This window comes from Taudactylus pleione, unplaced genomic scaffold (assembly GCF_031769625.1).
Source record: "Taudactylus pleione unplaced genomic scaffold, aTauple2 ptg000006l, whole genome shotgun sequence".
NCBI lineage: Eukaryota > Metazoa > Chordata > Amphibia > Anura > Myobatrachidae > Taudactylus > Taudactylus pleione.
The window spans coordinates 26,745,213-26,763,337 of NW_028284409.1; the positions used below are offsets into that span (position 1 = coordinate 26,745,213).

General features: G+C 44.3%; 1 protein-coding gene across 1 annotated transcript in view; it reads right to left on the bottom strand.

The window, feature by feature from the left end:
- KATNA1 (katanin catalytic subunit A1) overlaps positions 1 to 17,881 on the bottom strand; it is an 80,297-nt gene extending 62,416 nt beyond the window's left edge. The window contains exon 1 of the mRNA XM_088456086.1: positions 17,657 to 17,881. The gene's annotated coding sequence lies outside the window, so the exon portion shown is untranslated. The remainder of the gene's footprint in view (positions 1 to 17,656) is intronic.
- Between the last annotated feature and the right edge of the window lie 244 nt (positions 17,882 to 18,125).

Below are 18,125 nucleotides of genomic sequence, written 5' to 3' on the forward strand. Positions count from 1 at the left end.
TTACATACAAATTGGGAATCCCTGTATATAGACAAGTATAGTTGTGGCAATTGTAATATAACCCAGACATTGATCTACACAATTCAATTTGTCTGAATCCTAAACAGGTTTTAGTCTCACTCCCAGACAGAATGGGGGTCTCCACCTTGTTTGAGAAGTGAAGCTCACTGCCCATAACAGTTTGAAACGGTTAGTAAGGAATGAGGTGTGTGTGTGTAAATATATATATATATATATATATATTAGGGGTGTGCACCGGCCACTTTTCGTGTTTTGGATCTGGATCTTTCTTCGTGTTTAGGATCTGGACTGGTTTTGCCAAAACCACCCTTCTGTGTTTTGGGTTCTGGGTTTTGTGTTTTGGATCTGTATTTTTTTTTTAAAAAAGCATAAAAACAGCTAAAATCACAGAATGTGTTGATTTTTCTGCTCCTATGCTATTATTAACCTCAAAAACTTTAATTTCAATTTCCCCTCATTTCCAGTCTATTCTGAACACCTCACAATAGTGTTTTTATGTCAAAAAGGTTGCACCGAGGTAGATGGATGACTATGCTAAGCGACACGAGTGGGCGGCACAAACACGTGGCCCATGTAGGAGTGACACTGCTGTGGCAGACAGAATAGCAGTTTGAAAAACTAGGCCCCAAACAGTACATAATGCAAAAAAAAAAAAAGGGAGGTGCAAGATGGAATTGTCCTTGGGCCCTCCCACCCACCCTTATGTTGTATAAACAGGACATGCACACTTTAACAAACCAATCATTTCAGCGCCAGGGTCTGCCACACGACTGTGGCTGAAATGATTGGTTCGTTTGGGCCCCCACAAAACAAGCTGGCAATTAATCTGGCCCTGCACAAACTGGCTCTACGGAGGCAAGATGTCGTCCTCATCCAACTCATTCACCGATTCCTCACCCTCTTCAGTGTTGTGTACATCCTCATCCTCACAGAGTATTAATTCGTCCCCACTGGAATCCACCACCACAGGTCCCTCTGTACGTTCTGGAGGCTGGTCTCCCTGGAAGAGTTGATAATTCATTTTTATGAACATCATCTTCTCCACATTTTGTGGAAGCAACCTCCTACGCCTTTTGCTGACAAGGTTCCCGGCTGCACTAAACACTCTTTCGGAGTGCACACTGGAGGGGGGGCAACTCAGGTAAAATAGAGCCAGTTTGTACAGGAGCCTCCAAATTGCCTCTTTTTCCTGCCAGTACATGTACGGACTGTCTGACATGCCTACTTGGATGCTGTCACCGATGTAATCCTTTAACAGACAGACGCACGCTGGTCACTGCTGCTTTGAGGATGCAGGTGCGGCTACAGCCCCCACAATTCACAAAGACAGGAAAAAAAATATTTTTTTATTTTTTGTGGAGCGCACTTTAAGGGTTACACCACCCTTTAACAGACAGACGCACGCTTGTCGCTGCTGCTTTGAGGATGCAGGTGCGGCTACTGCACATACATTTCACACACAAACAGAAAAAAAGAAGATTATTTTATTTTGGTTGGAGCGCACTTTGGGGGTTACACCACCTTTTAACTGACAGACGCACGCTTGTTGCTGCTGCTTTGAGGATGCAGGTGGAATCTAGACGGGATTTGGAACCGGGGACACACTACCTCCATCAATTGTCTAAATCCCACTGCACTAATGGTGGATACCGGACGCACGTCTAACACCAACATAGCAGTCAAGGCCTCAGTTATACGTTTTGCTTCAGGATGACTGCTGTCGTACTTCATCCTCCTCGCTACTGACTGTTGGAGGGTCAATTGTTTAGTAAAAGTAGTGGTGTTCCTACTTCCTCTCTGGGATGATGAACAACTCCCAGCAGCAGCAACAGCACTAGGAGGAAGTGGTTCTTGATCTTTCCCTACTTTATTTTTATCGGAGAAAGTTTGGTCCTCCATTTATGTTATATTGATATATACGTGCGGCTAAGGCGCACACAAACACAGAAAATAATGTTTTATTTTTGTTGGAGACTAGTGCACTTTGTGGGTTACATCACCCTTTAAGAAATTAGCCAGCCGGCCCTTTACTTATGGGACACAGGCGCACGCTTGGCGCTGCTCCTTTGTTGATGCACGTGCAGCCACAGTGCACACAATTCACAAACACAGAAAATATTTTTTATTTTGTTTGGAGTGTACTTTGGGGGTTACATCACCCTTTAACGGTCAAGCAAGCCGGCCCTTTACTTATAACACAGGCGCACGCTTGGCACTACTTTGTTGATGCACATGCGGCTACTGTGCACACAATTCACAAACACAGAAAAAATATATATTTTTTGCACTTGGGGGGGAGCACCCCTGATGGACAGAGCACCCCCTGGACAACACTACAGCACCCCTTTAGGACTGGGACACTGCATAGGACTTTGGAGTGGACACAGCCCCTATGGAGAACAGCAGCACAGCGCAGCACAACACTACACAGCCCAGCCAGCCCTAACTCCCACCCTCCCTCTTCACTGTCCACAGCCGAGTGAGAAAATGGCGCCGACACGGGTACCTTATATAGGATCCAAAACCCGCGAGACCCGGAAGGCGGGATGATGACATTTTGCCTCGATTTCAGATCAGAGTCAGGCGGGAAAAGTCGAGCCTGACTCGGATCGGCCTCGGATCGGGGGGATTCGGATTTCAGAAAAAAATAGGCACATATAGAAACCGTTGTAATTCCTACACTGTTCACTTGATTTGGGTGTAATTACCCTCAAACTAAATATGAAAGTCTGCAGTTAAAGCACATCTTGTTTGTTTCATTTCAAAGCCATCATGGTGGTGAATAGAGGCCAAAATATGAAAATTCTGTCAATGTCCCAATATTTATGGACGTGTGTGTGTGTGTGTGTGTGTGTGTGTGTGTGTGTGTGGTGTGTGGTGTGTATATATATATATTTTAAATCCATCATAAATAGAATTTCATGCATAAACACCGCACATTACGCACAGTTGCGCTGCTAACATGACGCTCAGTAGCGTAGGCACAATTTCCTGAATGCGAACGCTGTTTATTAGCTGCATGTGTGCACATCTGCCCCAAATCAGATAAACCTAACTAGCGTCTTTTCTTATATCCCTAATACTTACATAATGCACACTTACACAAAAGGTTCCATAGCTATAAAGTAAAAGATCCAAGTTTTATTCATTTATTACAAATGCTGTGAAATAAAGACTATTTTGGTATCTAAGGTTTAATATGTGATAAGTAAGCCGTGTTTGATATTATACTGATCCGCACTTTATCCACAGCTTTCCGGTATCATCGGTGTGAAGATCGGAACATGCGTTCGCAACTTATGGACCGTAAAGACATAAAGAACCAAAATGTACTTTGTAAAACCAACAGCCTAGATTTGCATGAGGTGGGAAAACGAAGGCAGCCAGCTGTTGGAGGCTGGACTGTGGCCATTTGAATCAACCTGTTAAGTGCCTTGTAACAAACGCACCGTGAAGGAGAGCCAATGGAATCGCAACAGGACCTCTCTTTTGTTCAGCTTATTTCTGGGGGGGTATAAATATGTGTGCTCTGACCCTGGGTTTCTAGTCTATTCTGCTGATTGACGGAGGTCTCTTGCTGATGCCGGAATCTGGTCCCAGAGCGCTTGCATATGTATGACTATCTTGGGTCTGTATAATTCTTTGCGCTAAATTGTACTTAGATCACAGCGTGTAATTGACTGTTCTTTACTTGAATAATACTTTGTGCTTTGGAACACATGTTCAAGGTCTAAAGTCTTTATTTTACTGTATGACTGCGTACGCAAATAGCGTCAATTTTAGAGGTTTATAGGCAGGGTTTAGAAGGTATAGGTAGGTGCGTATAGAGGTTGAAATCCAGTATCCTTACACACTAAGACAGAAACCTGCATCCACAGCTCCGCCTATGGATGTGGTACTGCCGTGCCATTATTTCAAATCAAAGGAAAAGGTCCTGAAACAGTTGTCAGTTTGAATCTTTTCATTTGTCGATGTATTTGTAGCGTTCCCGCTAGGCTGTTTTAGCGGGGCACGGCACCCTGCCCTCCTTCTGGAGGGCAAAAAGCACCCTGCCCTACAGGAGGAGGGCAAAAAGCGCCCTGCCCTATCAGCCTGCGGGAGCCGTTCTGACCCGCGGACGCAGTGTCCCGCGGGTGGACAAACATGCGGTGACCCGGTCACCGCCGGAGAATAGGCGCCGGGCGCATGCGCCCGACATCCATTCTCCCTTTCTGCAGCACTTGGGGGCTGCCCGGCATGTCCGTAAGCGCCGGGCACGCCCCCAAGTATGACGAAAAGGGGACGCGTCTTATAGACACGCCCCCTTTTCGGCCGCGCGCGCCTTCGGTGCGCGCACAAGATTGCCCTCTCTAGCTCCGGCGCCCTGCCTGCCGCCGGAGCTAGAGAGAACACTATATATGCACTCTAGTATTAGGCACAATTTTAGGTAAGTCCTACAAGTTATATACTGTAGTGGAACTTTGGTTCAATTTTGGGGCGTGGGTCCCCCTGGATTGCTTTGGTTGATCTGTTTCAGGGCACCGCATATAACACATTTTAACCCTTCACTGTTTATTATACATGTACTTCACTTTTATATTTTCATTTTTTATATGCAGCTGTGGCTGCTCTTAACTATCTTTTTTACACTGCACTTTTCTTACTATGGCGGTGCCCTGGGGCGGCTTAGCTGGGCAAGTTTGGGAGTGCCTGCACTCTGGTTTTGAACCCTAGTATGTTAGGGACCTACCCTAAAGAGATTACCTGGATAGGGTGGGTAGGCCCATAACCTTGGCCAAGATTATGCTAAAAACCTCTATTGATTGCAACATTTTATTGCATTTATATATCATCATTAATTTGGAGTTGTGCACCTGACATTTGTCTGTTTCTGTGCCTGCAATTAGTCTCATCAGGTAGCAGTCCAGGAACCTTTCCTATATACTCCATTTGTCAGTGTTTCAAGATCTGTCCCCTATCGCGCTCGAAATACGCTATGATTTTAAGGACTACACTAAGATTCTGCGTGACAATCATGTCCGTTATAGGTGGGGATTTCACTTTGCTTTGATAGTCCAAATAGAGGGAAAACATCTGTCAGCTAGATCAACAGAAGAGGCTCGCCATTTTCTCTCCAAGCTCAACCTTCCTCTTCCTCAAGACACGGTACCCCCATCTTCACATGCAGAGTCTGCATCTCAACATCCTCCTGGTTCACCACTGCCAGAAAGAGCTCCTCGACTGTTTTGGTCAACGGTCCCTTTTAATACCTCGGCTCAGCGCACTCCACCTTGAACTGGTCTCTGCAGATGGTTTGATTGTTTACTATAGTTAATTTCATATTGCACTGATTCTTTATGTACTAGCTTATAGCCTTCATTGTTTAATTAGTCAGATGATTTTCAATTTAACTTTTCCTGCTATATAAAGGTTCTCCTTCATGTGTTGTGGGTTCTTGTCCCCCAGGCGAACTCTTATTGTGTTTTATACTGCCATTTTGAGGTCCGTACCTTACCCCCATCAGGTCGCTAGGACCTGTTCTGAGCTTAGTTGGGGTTCTTCCCCCACCACTTCCTTATATGGGTGCTCAGTAGTGCAGACTCTTCTCACTTGGGTGCTGAGTCTACTATTTTGTATTTCTATATAACTTCTTTTGTTCTTTTCTATTTTTTCTTACCTTTCCCTAGCCCCCAGGGGGTCCACCATGTTAGGATTATTGGTATCATATTTCAGGTTTCAAATTTATTCATCTGTATGTCAACCCATATGTTAAAGGTCTAAATAGCCCACAAAAATGGACCAAACTTTTCCTTTTTTAAAAGCAAGCTAAAGGGGATGTAGTTTTCCTCGAGGAGACACATTTCCGTGGCTCTACTGAATTATGCTCAAGGCGATTCCCTGTTGTATTACACGCATGTGATCATACTCATAAGAAAAGGGGAGTCGCTATACTGGTGGTCGCTCATTTACAACTGGAAACAAAAACAATTGTGCCAAATGAGAGGTAGCTTTCTCATAATAGTGGGACAGCTAAATAATGCTCCAGTTACATTGGTTAATGTATACGCCCCGAATGTTAACCAAGGATATTTTTTGCCTACATTCTAAATTAAATCAGTTTCGCAAAGGTGACGTACTAATGACATGGAATTTTAATACGATTCTTCACCATAGATTTGATCATTCCCATCCCCTTCCCCCATCTTTAGCTCATACCAGTCACCGGGACTCTAGGATGTTACTTTCTTTGCTCAAGAATCACTTACTGTTTGACTCTTGGAGAGTCTATGATCCCTTGGCAAAGGATTATACTTTTTTTTCCCCCCCAGAGTCCACAAAATTTACACTGGAACAGATATGATATGTATTGGCCGAAACTTAACCTCTAAAATCCAAAAGGTTTCAATACACCCTATAACTTGGTCAGACCACGCCCCGGTGTCTTTGTTGTTGACAGGTATAACTCCTATTTCTTTACCCCCGTCCTGGTGTCTCAATGAAGCTATGCTCCAAAATAAGGATGTTACTAGCCAAGTCTCTCAGATTTTAGAAGATTATGTTACTATTAATCACACCCCTGATTCTGGTGATATGACCTTATTGGAGGCACACAAGGCGGTTATTCAAATTGCCTACAGGATCTCCAGAGCCCGTACCCAGGCTATTTTAGATTTGACTGAGCAAGTGCGTTGTCTAGAGACCAAACATAAGTCTTCTCTCTCTGACCTGGATCGGCTTGTCAAGGACAGAGGCGAACTTGTTGGCCCACAAAACTGAGCAATGCCTCAGACGACTTAATCAGCTATACTACGAAAAAGGTGATAAAGCTGACAAAATTTTAGCAAAGAAATTGGGAGCTTAGATATCTTCTAAAAATAATTTATCTATTAAAACTAAAAACGGGGATCTGACCCACGATCCTGATAAAACTGTCAAGGACTTTGAGGGCTTCTATATTGCATTATATAATGCAGACACTGATGCTTCCCCCTCTCCTTCGCTACTTACTGAGATTAATTCCTTCCTTGCAAAATGTAATCTCCCTAAATGAGATCAGCCTTGAGGAATTGGAGGAGGCTCTTAAACTTCAGAAATCAGGCAAGGTCCCCAGGCCCGATGGTATGTCTATAGCACATTCTAAGAAATGTAAAACTTTATTACCTCAATTATGCAGACTCTTTGATGGTTTTCTTAGAGGAGAACCTTTGTCCCCGCGTATGTTGGAAACTCGAATTATCCCGATTCATAAACCTGTGACGGACCCTAATGTTTGTTCGAGCTATCGCCCCCTCTCTTTACTACAGGGCTCGACAAATTTTTCTATAATCTAGGAGCCAGGATGAAATAGTAGGAGCCAGACCACCGTTCAAAAAAAAACAAAAAAAACAATAGTTAATAATTTACCAAATCAGCCCTGCCGTGCTGGGACGCTGGGAGGCGAGCGCTCTGCAGCCTAGGACCAGCTGCACCTTTATTCCCAGCAGCGCTCAGCTGCTGTTCCCCTTCTTAGTGCTGCGGGTAAAGGGAGCTGGCTCTCCTTGTCCCCCCGGCATGCAGGCACCTAGCCTCTGCCTCACCACACAGGGAGCAGTCTTGTTCATTCTTCCTGTGTGCGGCTCTCAGTCCTGCTGCGCTGGGACACTCGTGCCAGCAGCAGCGGTTTCCTGCCGCCTTCCACGCTGGGGATCGGGGAAGCAGGCTCTCCCTTTCCCCCAGCGTGTGCACATCTGGCCCTGTGAAGCTGGGGACACCGGGAGCTAGGCTCCCGGTCCCCAAGCTGGGAGCGCAGAGCGGCTTCTTGCACCCGGTTCCCACCTCCAGTGTGGCACTCAATTCGGCCGCCCTTTAATGCTGGGGCAATGGGAGCTAAGCTCCTGCTCCCCAGCAGCCGACACACAGCCCCCTTCTGCATCGCTGAGCTGGGGGCGCCGGGAGCTAGGCTCCGGGTCCCCAGCGTCAGCGCACAGCACCACTCAGGGAGCCGGCTAACCCTGTCCCCTATGTACCACTTAGCCCTGCAGTCCGGGACACTTGTCCCGGCTGCAGCTGCTCGGCCACATTGTCCCCGATTGCCACAGCCACCGGAGATGATGGGGGTTAACACTCTTTGCTGCCGTGGCCACAGAGAAGGCGCGGCCACGGCAGCATTAAAACTTTAAAAAAAAAAAAAAAACCACCCGGCGCCGCTACTACCACTACCTCACCTGCCCCCCCTTTTGCAAATCACCCCTCCCCCCTGTCCCCGGTGGCCACATACCTACCCTCCCTCCGCAGCCACAATAAACAGCCATGCATAGAACCTCTTACCGGGACAGAAGAGAGAGCAGAGTCAGCCAGCGCAGGAGACACCATCAGCGCATGCACTCCTGTGAAATGGCCGCCCATGAATCTCCGCTGCAGCACTACTTATTCCAATCATCCCTCCCTGAAAAATCTGGTCGCAAGGCAACAAAGTATAGTTGCCATGGCGACCTGGCCCCCGGGATGGATTTGTCGAGCCCTGCTTTACTAAATAATGATATTAAAATCTTTGCCAAGATTTTAGCTATAAGATTAAATGGGGTCATTCCTCAGCTTGTTCACGCAGACCTGGTGGGCTTCATCCCAGGCAGACAAGCGAGAGACAACACCCGAAGAACAATTTGTTCATATGATCAGCAAGAGTAATGCTGGGCATACATTATACAATTTTCTGTCAGATGTCTGTACAATCTGGCTGGTTGGAATGAAAATCTGGTAATGTATGGGAGCAAACGACAATCGACCATTTGCTCACAAACACTGGAAAACAGACAAAAATGGTCGTTCAGACAAATTGGTTCAAACACACGAATTTAATCAATTTGAACAATCATTTTTTGTTTGTTTTCCAGTGTTTAAGACCATATGATCGACTGTCATTTACTCCCATACATTACCAGGTTTTCTTTTCAACCAGCCAGATTGGCAGATATCTGACAAATAATTGTATAGTGTATGCCCAGCATAAGACACTTTCAATTCTTCTCTCATAGATGCCGAGAAGGCGTTTGATAAAATCTTATGGCCTTTCATGTTTGCCTAACTGGTATTCAAGCTTTGTACTGTAATCCGACAGCGAGATTACGGGTGAATGGTAGGGACACTAATATTTTTAAAGTCAGTAATGGTACCCAGCAGGGATGTCCCCTGTCCCCTCTAATATTTGCGCTGACTATAGAGCCCCAGGCGTGCCCAATTCGCTCTAATCCAGATATAAAGGGTATTGTGGTCGGGGACAATGAATCTAAATCATCATTATTCGCCGATGATGTTCTCCTTACCCTTTCCTCTCTATATACATCTATTCCTATTTGTTTCAAACTTTATCTTCTTACTCCGTTATTTCTGGTTATCGTATTAATTATTCTAAATCAGAAGCTCTTCCCCTGCATATAGAGAGGTACACTAGGTCTTTGTTGGCCAAAAATTTTAACTTTACTTGGCGAACTAAGAAAATTAAATATCTAGGTATATTCATTACAAACTCCTATGGGTCCTTATACAGAGAACATTTTCTTGTTCTCTTTGCTAGCATAACAGCTGATTTACGCTTCTGGAGGAATCGGATAATTGCATGGCTCGGTCGTCTAGTTACTATAAAGATGAATGTGTTGCCTAGAATCCTTTATTTGATGCAAACTATCCCGGTACAAATACCCACGGTGGCCTTGAGCAGAGTTCAGAGGGATATATTTAATTTTATTTCATTGGATAAACCACCTAGGCTTAATTAGAAGTTCACTGTGAGGAGGTAGGGGTTTGCCTGATATAAGAAAATACTATTATGCAACTCATTTGAGCCAAGCGCTCACCTGGTTTTGCCCGTCTGTCAATTTGCCTTGGGTAAAAAATTAAGTGGCAGAAGCCAAGGTATCCTCACTTGTTTCTCTCCTCTTTCCGACTAGGTTAAACCATGTATCACTTAATTGTGCCCCAGCTACCCGATTTACTTGTTCTGTGTGATCTATGTGCACCCGACGTTATGGCCTCTCTTCGTGTCCTTCACCTCTTACCCCTATCTGGGATAACCCAGATTTTCCCCCGGCTCCTCTCTCCGGCACACCCCTGACTTCAGTTACCGATGCGTCCTAGATTTGTTTTTGATTTTATCAAGGGCAGTTCATGGTGCACCCTATAATCTTTAGCCCATAAGTTCCAGGTTCTTCGCCCTGTTTTTATAAATATCTACAACTTCGCTCCTTTTTAAATTCCTTACCTAAAGCAAAGATTTTCCGACAGCTAACTCCTTTTAAAAGATGGTGTCTCTAGTCTTCTATTCTCCAATGAGGCAGGGTATTATTTCTATCTTTTACAGTCCTTAGGTTCGGACTGTACTCTGCCTCACGAAAGTAAATGGGAGTCCAAGTTGCCCCCCCTAAGAGAGGATGCATGTAAAGTACTTAGGCAGAATGTTGCCCAATCAAGCATATCTTCATTGATTAAAAGAAAACTCCTACAAAATCTATACCAGATGGTATTTGGTTCCCAGTAGGGTAAATAGAATTTCCCCTTCGTCCTCTCCATTATGCTGGCATGATTATAGCCAACCAGGTAATTTTACTCATATCTGGTGGAGCTGCCCCAAAATCTGCTAATTTTGAACCAGCATTGAATGCATTCTAGGGAATATTCTCTCAATCCCGGTTTCTCTTAATCCCTGGACCGCACTATTAGGGCTACCAATATCCAGCCTAAAGGGGCCTATCCATTAGCAGACTTTCTGCACGATGCGACCAAAACCAGGAGGTTTTGGGTCGCATCGTGCAGAAAGTCTGCAAATGGATAGCCGGCAAGGACCAGCGATGCGTGTGCACGCTGGGTCCCTGCCGACCCCGACTATCTACGTAACATGCCCGTCAACCTGACGACGATTCTCAGGTTCGGCATGTTCTGATAGGAGGTCGGAGTCATGCACTGAATGACGTTCAGTGAACGCCGTTCAGTGTGGGCACTGCACCTAGGCGACTTGAAGGTCTGAACGCTAGACGTTCAGACTTTCAAGTCGCTTAATGGATAGGCACCTTTAGTGCTTATGCCAATAAACTTACACTTCATATTCTTCATGCAGCAAGATGTGTATTGGCCAAATGTTGGAAACTCCCTACACCACCTCCTTGCATATGTTAATGACTAAAATCTGGTCTATAGCAACAATGGAAAAGATCACCTCATCCTTGCGTGATAGATCCGATAAATTTGACAAAGTCTGGGAACCTTGGTTCACATATAGTAAGACCTCTATCCCAAAGTTATAAAGTAGTTACCTGGGAATCTGTTTTACACTTGTTGTGGGTTTCCACTGCTGGTATTTGTACACTTCCCTGGTGGGCATACTATGGTTGTAATGAGACTATTTGAATTTGCACCTCTCTTATAATTTAAGATTTCAATATTTTATTTTATTTTTATGATATGTGATACTTTGTGTGCTTTTGGTACGTAAACCAGATAACCTGGCTATTCATTGTGGTCCCCTCTCCCATTCCTCCCAATTTCCCCACTCTAATTTATCCTTTTCTTTTTTTTGTTCTCATTCCTGTTATCTCCACCTACTAAGGTGTAAATGTAAAAATTTACTGAATGTTATGCTCTTGTTTTTTCTTTGTACAATGCTATATTGTATTTAGACTTCCAACGCCTGTTTCTCTTGTTTTGGAGAGTACAATGATTGCATGTCTATACTTTTGCATTCGGTTATTTGTAATAAAAACATTCTTAAAAAAATAAAATAAAAAAGTAGCTCCCACGAATCCGGAGTGAGACAGGCTGCGAGGGGGCCAACTTGCGGTGCAGTTGGTGGCATTTTCAGACTGCAACGAGGGCATATTACCCACCTCACGGATAATTAAATCTACCCCATAGGATGTAGTGAGTGGGGGTGTTGTTAGGGTGAAGTAATTTCCCAACAAAGGTCATGTGTTTATGACATCATACTTTACGGTCACCTCAACTTTTTAGTACTTAAAAAAAAAAAAAAAAAAAACAATCATATACTGGTTGCAATAAGCAAACCACCTTTTCCCACTACACCAATTTTCATATATTGTACATCCCTTTTATTGCACAAGGCATTATGCAATCTGGGACATCATGACAGGTTCTCTTTAGAAGAGCAGCAGTTTACATCTATCATTGTGTTTGCATCACTCCCATAAAACATGCATGAACAGGATCAGGGAAGAATCTATACAGGATGTTTACAAGAAAGACCAGAGCTGCCTATATTGGAGTAGAGGTTCTCACATAAAGCAACCCACAAAGCAAATGCAAGTGTTGATGAAAATGATTGCCTCATGCTGCACAAACATTCCTTTGTTCACAGTCTCTTACTGGGTTTTTAAGTCTAATCCTACATGTACCTAATGAAAGGTCACTCAGACAACAAACCAAACCAGAAATTAATGTACAAAACATGATTCCTTTTTATGTTTCAATGAACTTGCTTACAAGGGGGCAATACTTTACTGCAGCATCTCTATATTCATAAGACAATACATACACAATGATCTCTCTAGAGACAGCCCCCAATGCTAATTGGGCTACAATTAGAGGACACTGATGACATTGAGTTGAGTTGACGTGGATCACTAATAACCAAAATATTGCATTTACCAGCCCCTCTTCTTGCAAATAGGTCATCTCTATAAACATACAGAGTTGCACATCCTGTTACGCAGAACACCAATGTTTCACTCCAAATTAAATCTATTATAATGTATAATTTATTGACATATATAGTCATGTGACCCTTGTAATCTCTCGATCAGACGCCTGTCAGACGAGAAAGGCTCCACCCTCCATTATAATGGTGAGTGCTTTAATCGCTATTGCAGCAATGTATATAAATCGTGTCCTTGTCCTGCACTGTAATGTACTGTAAGTTACGTGCTTGTTGTTCACTTTTTAGTTCTATGTACTATGTAAGGCGCTGCGGAACACTTGTGGCGTCATATAAAGGATAATAATAATAATGCTCAGTGGTCGAGTGCTCCTGCCTTATGGCTGAACGCAGCTCCACTTATCTAAATAAAAAGATAATAATAACGTTGAGTTGTGGGTTTTACTTCATAGCATTTGTGTCTACTCTTTAGGTTAGTGGTTTTGTGTGCTCATTGACTTTTTCCATCTGTGAGGATTTTTTTTCTTATTAAAGCAGATCTCACATTATATAGTCATGTAATGCCTCAGTTACATATAATACCCTTATAATTTATAGTAGGAGGATGCAAAATCCCTCCTAGTCATATGTAAACATGCTCTCAGATTACAACAGCTCAAAAATGCAGCCTAGTGAGATGGGGCAAGCCTGACCTCACTGGAGGAAGATGGGCATACAATGACATTAAGCTATTATAGCAGGGTCAGAGTCTCAAAATTTTTTGGTAGACTATCTTTCTGGTTCAGTTGCAATTTAAAGATCTTTAGGTTTAAAAAGTGTTACAATAAATTGCAAACCCCCTGCAAAAAGTTGTAGGGTTATTAGAAGTTATCGAAGACTCATGGACATCATGTTTTCACTGCTTTTCTGCAATGGTACATATTCAATCTGTTACACAATGGCAGGTAGGTTGTTTGTTTTGCTTTTTACTCCCTCGATATTTTCATATTCAATTAACGGCAAAAAAAGTTTCTTGCGAAAAAGTTTTGCCGGTGGAAAATTATCCCCATATTCAATTATGGCGACTTGTCGCTGGTGCGAAAATGCAATGCAATATATCTGGTGGAAAAGTTTTGCCTATGAATGAATAAATGTCGAAAAAAGTACGGTTTGGGGTGCAAAGGTGGGGAAACCACCCTACAGGTAAACTGCGTAAAAAATAAAAGAACACCCCGAAAACTGACTTTGAAAAAAGGGGTTGAAAAAGATCAAAGTTGGAGTACAAGCTCCAAAACTGGCAGAATAGACTTGGGGGGGGGGGGGGGGGGGGGGTATTCTGCAAGTATGGGGGAGTTTTTTTTTTTCTTTTAATTGCAGGTGTTTGCTGTAGGTGCGTTTTTTGCGCTTTATAAGCCTTGACTTTAGCGATTTTTAACTATGGTTGCACCCATTTTCAAGTACCTCAAATTTGACAGGACTACTTATTTTCAGCAAAAAAAATTGCTTAATGCTATTCTTCACCACTTCTGCAAAGACGCTATTTTGGAGCAAAGGATAGCACTTAAGTACCCCAAATAACTTCAGTAGGGCTAATCGAGTACATCTACATTGGTCCCCAATGTTAGTGTATCTTTTGGGGGCGTCAGCCTGATTTCCCCAATTCTGCCAACACTTTTCGCATCCTTTGGAATTGAATACGGGGATAAGCAGGTACACGCGCGATACTTTTCCGCAGGCAAAACCAGCGATAACTGCAAAAAGTCCGGCATGCGAAAAGCACAGGACTTTTTGCACCTAATTGAATATGCCCCTATGAGCGCATTAACCCATGTGACATTCCCTGCTAATATCGAAATCAACTAAACCAATCATTCTGGTTTTAGATCAACAGTTTGAGTTAAATACTCATCTATCTTTTTATTGCTGCAAATTACTATTTTATTTAAGGGTCCATATCGGAGTGGTTTTCAAGGTCATATGTATGCACATAACAGCAGATTATATAGATGAACAAAATACAATAAATATAGCACTTATGGTTCAAGTGAAAGTAAAGAGCATCCAACAAAAGGGATGATGTAACTTTGGATGCATCTTGACTCAAAAACACAGGTGTAAAATGCGCTCTAAAAACAGCTTGTGCAGTTTGCGGAGCTGGTCAAATCTCACAATACATCCAGCTCCATAAGGGTAGCATATGTGCCAGTTTACGCAAGTAGAGAATAATAGACGTACTAGGTTGACGGCAAGAAAATAGTAGTATATGTGCCTGGCTCTTGCCAGATGTAGCTTGACAGTCTTAATATTAAAGTTACAGAACACACAATATTTGACTTTAAAGGAAGTACATAAAAAAAAAACAAAAAAAAAAAACACACAGTATGTTATAAAAGCACTAAGTTTAAATAAAAACAAACATGCACTGTCTTCCCTGCTTTTGTGCTGCAAACCAATTGTAAATATCAAATAAACAATGCAAACAAATTGCAACAGCCACACGAACAATAGGAATAGTATCAGTGGGACAGATCAAGAGCCACACAGTCAGAACCAGCTGCGAATCGCCATATTCATCAGTGTGTATTTTATATCAGTGAGAAATACACTTCCTTACAGGTACATATGCCTTAACACAAAGTTTCTATACTCAGACAACGCTGTCATGCCACCTCCCTTCCCCATTCTCCTTCTCTAAGCGTTAAAGTGCAAAAAAACTTTAGATACTTCTTAGAAGACTCATAAGATAACAGCAACACAAGCTATTCATAACAAAGATCTTTCCCGTTACTACCTTTCATACTCCTGGATCTCAATACCACAACAATTATGCTAATGAGACAGACTGGAAATACAAAGCAATATATTATACGTTTACTGTATAAACAGCACAAGCATTTACTGTTCCCTCTAGCTCCGGCGGCAGGCAGGGCGCCGGAGATAGAGAGGGCAATCTTGTGCCCGAAAAGGGGGCGTGGTTATGAAAAGGGGGCGTGTCTATAAGACGCGTCCCCTTTTCGTCATACTTGGGGGCGTGCCCGGCGCTTACGGACATGCCGGGCAGCCCCCAAGCGCTGCAGAAAGGGAGAATAGATGCCGGGCGCATGCGCCCGGCGTCTATTCTCCGGCGGTGACCGGATCACCGTATGTTTGTCCACCCGCGGGACACTGCGTCCCGCGGGTGAGACCGGCTCCCGCACGCTGTTAGGGCAGGGCGCTTCTTGCCCTCCTCCTGGAGGGCAGGGTGCTTTTTGCTCTCCAGAAGGAGGGCAGGGCGCCGCGCCCCACTAAAACAGCCTATCGGGAACGCTAAGCATTATACATTATAAGCCCGGCGGATGTAATACCGATGTCGGAAGTCCGGCAGATGGAGACCCAAACAGGGTAAGTATTAACCCTATCCCTACCCCTCTCACCCACGTAACCCTCCGTTAGTGGTGCCTAACCTCCCCCCCCCCCCCCCTAGTGCCTGAACCTAACTTACCCCTGGGGTGCCTAAACCGACCCAGTCCTCCCCGCACCCTAAACCTCCCAGGGGGGTGCTTAACCCTAAACCCCCCCCGGGGGTGCCCGACGCCAACACCCCATGTAAGGCCATCCACTCCCGCCTTACCTTCATTCGGAATGCCGGTCGTCGGGATAATGATAGGCAGTGGGATTTCGATGCCTATCATTATTTCCTTGTCGGGATTGCACAGTTGGGAAGCCTGCAGTCGGCATTTCGACCATCAGCTTCCTGACTGCATACCTTTCCCTAGCCTAGCCCGGGAATCCCTAAACCTAACCCTCCCCCCCACCCCCGCAGCTAACAGCTCCCGACGCCAGGCTTACCTACTTTCGGTATGCCAGGCATCTGTATTTCGGCGTGAGGCTAATGATAGGAGTTGGTATTTGGACGCCTATCATTAGTCCCATGCCAGGATTTCGACAGCCGGCTTCCTCACTGCATCCCTTCCAGACAATAACAAATAGTTAAAACAATACATTACTAAGTACTTATCTGCACAATTTCATAACTCTAGTTTATGTTTCGCACACCTATTATTAACATTGCAAAAGACATTTCAGGATTTATACAAATATGTATATTTCCATATATGAAGGTTGATATACAGTTTTCACAAAATGCAGAATCTTACTTTACAATGTTTGAGAAGGCATCCAATTGTAAAATAGTACTATAATGATGTATTATCATGTACCAGCTACAAATGCACTTGTTATTAACAAAGTTGAATTGAAGCACTTCTAATAGGTTTTTTTGTACCAAATAAAATGGAGACTTGTGGTACCAGAACTGCATACCTCTGACAAAACGGTTATGACTAGAATAGAGGGCTGCAGGGGACACCCACGTGACCCGGCATGAAAGGGGGATAGGCGGGGATGCTAACGGGGGACCAAAAGTGTCCCCTCGCCAAGCTTCAGGCACGGTGGCTCGCTACGTTCGCCACAAATACTTATTCCCCCTCTGTGCCCTCGTGGATGTTAACGCAGGAGACGTCCAGCCTCCTGCAGCGGTCACGTGGTTGATACATCACAGAGGTCCTTTAGCCACATTGCATCTAGCATCAACCCTGACAGCCAGCCAGAACCGCATACGCCCTCACAGCCAGCCAGGACCACATACCCATCAGGACATATGAAAAGTGTCTACATTCAGACTTCACAAAAAATAATACTGAACTAATCAGTCCTGACATGACTGCACTGTTGGATAAATATAAAATATGGAGCATTACACATGAAGTCTACTCCTATATTGTTCCACATCAGGCTACCACAAGTGATTGTCCCCAGACCACTGAAAGCATAATTTGGTATAGATATTTAGATAATGTGGCACAGACAGCATCTTTTTTTTTTTTCCTTCACAAACACGTTACGTAAGATGAAAATACAGAATGACAACAGGAGGTAAATTCCCTATATACTGTATACACAGCTCATACGTGATATTAACAAGACAGAGGGACAACACATAGGAGTAATTGAGCAGCATAGGGCAGATATTGAGGTGTCAGTGACAATAGGTATCACCTATAGCAGCAGCTCGTCCAGTTCCTCTCCAGTCGCCCGGGCTTCTGAGTGCTGCTGTAAACGGGAACCAGCGATCCTGCTGCCTGAAGTGCCGAGCCGCAAACGTCACTTCCGCCCGGACCTGTCCCACTTAGGTCCCCGCTTGTATTGTATTTCCTCTTCGTGAAACAGGCCCATCTACGTCAGATATGACGGCGAACATGGGGCGTAGCTTGCAGTGTGACGTTTGAATTGGGGCGTGGCTTGTCAGGTCGGGAATGATTCGAACTCCGGGAGGTGCCCAGCGATGTGAGCGGATACTCCGGGGCTATATAGGGCCAGGTCTGATGGGCCGCAGAGCTGAGAGAAGGGTCACAGGAGCCCAGCACCCCCAGCTGAGTGACCCCGGAGCGCCACCCAGAGAGGATCCTTTATCCGGGGAGAGCACGGGTGATGCTGGAGATCTGAGCCGCCCTGTGGGGGGTGTCCT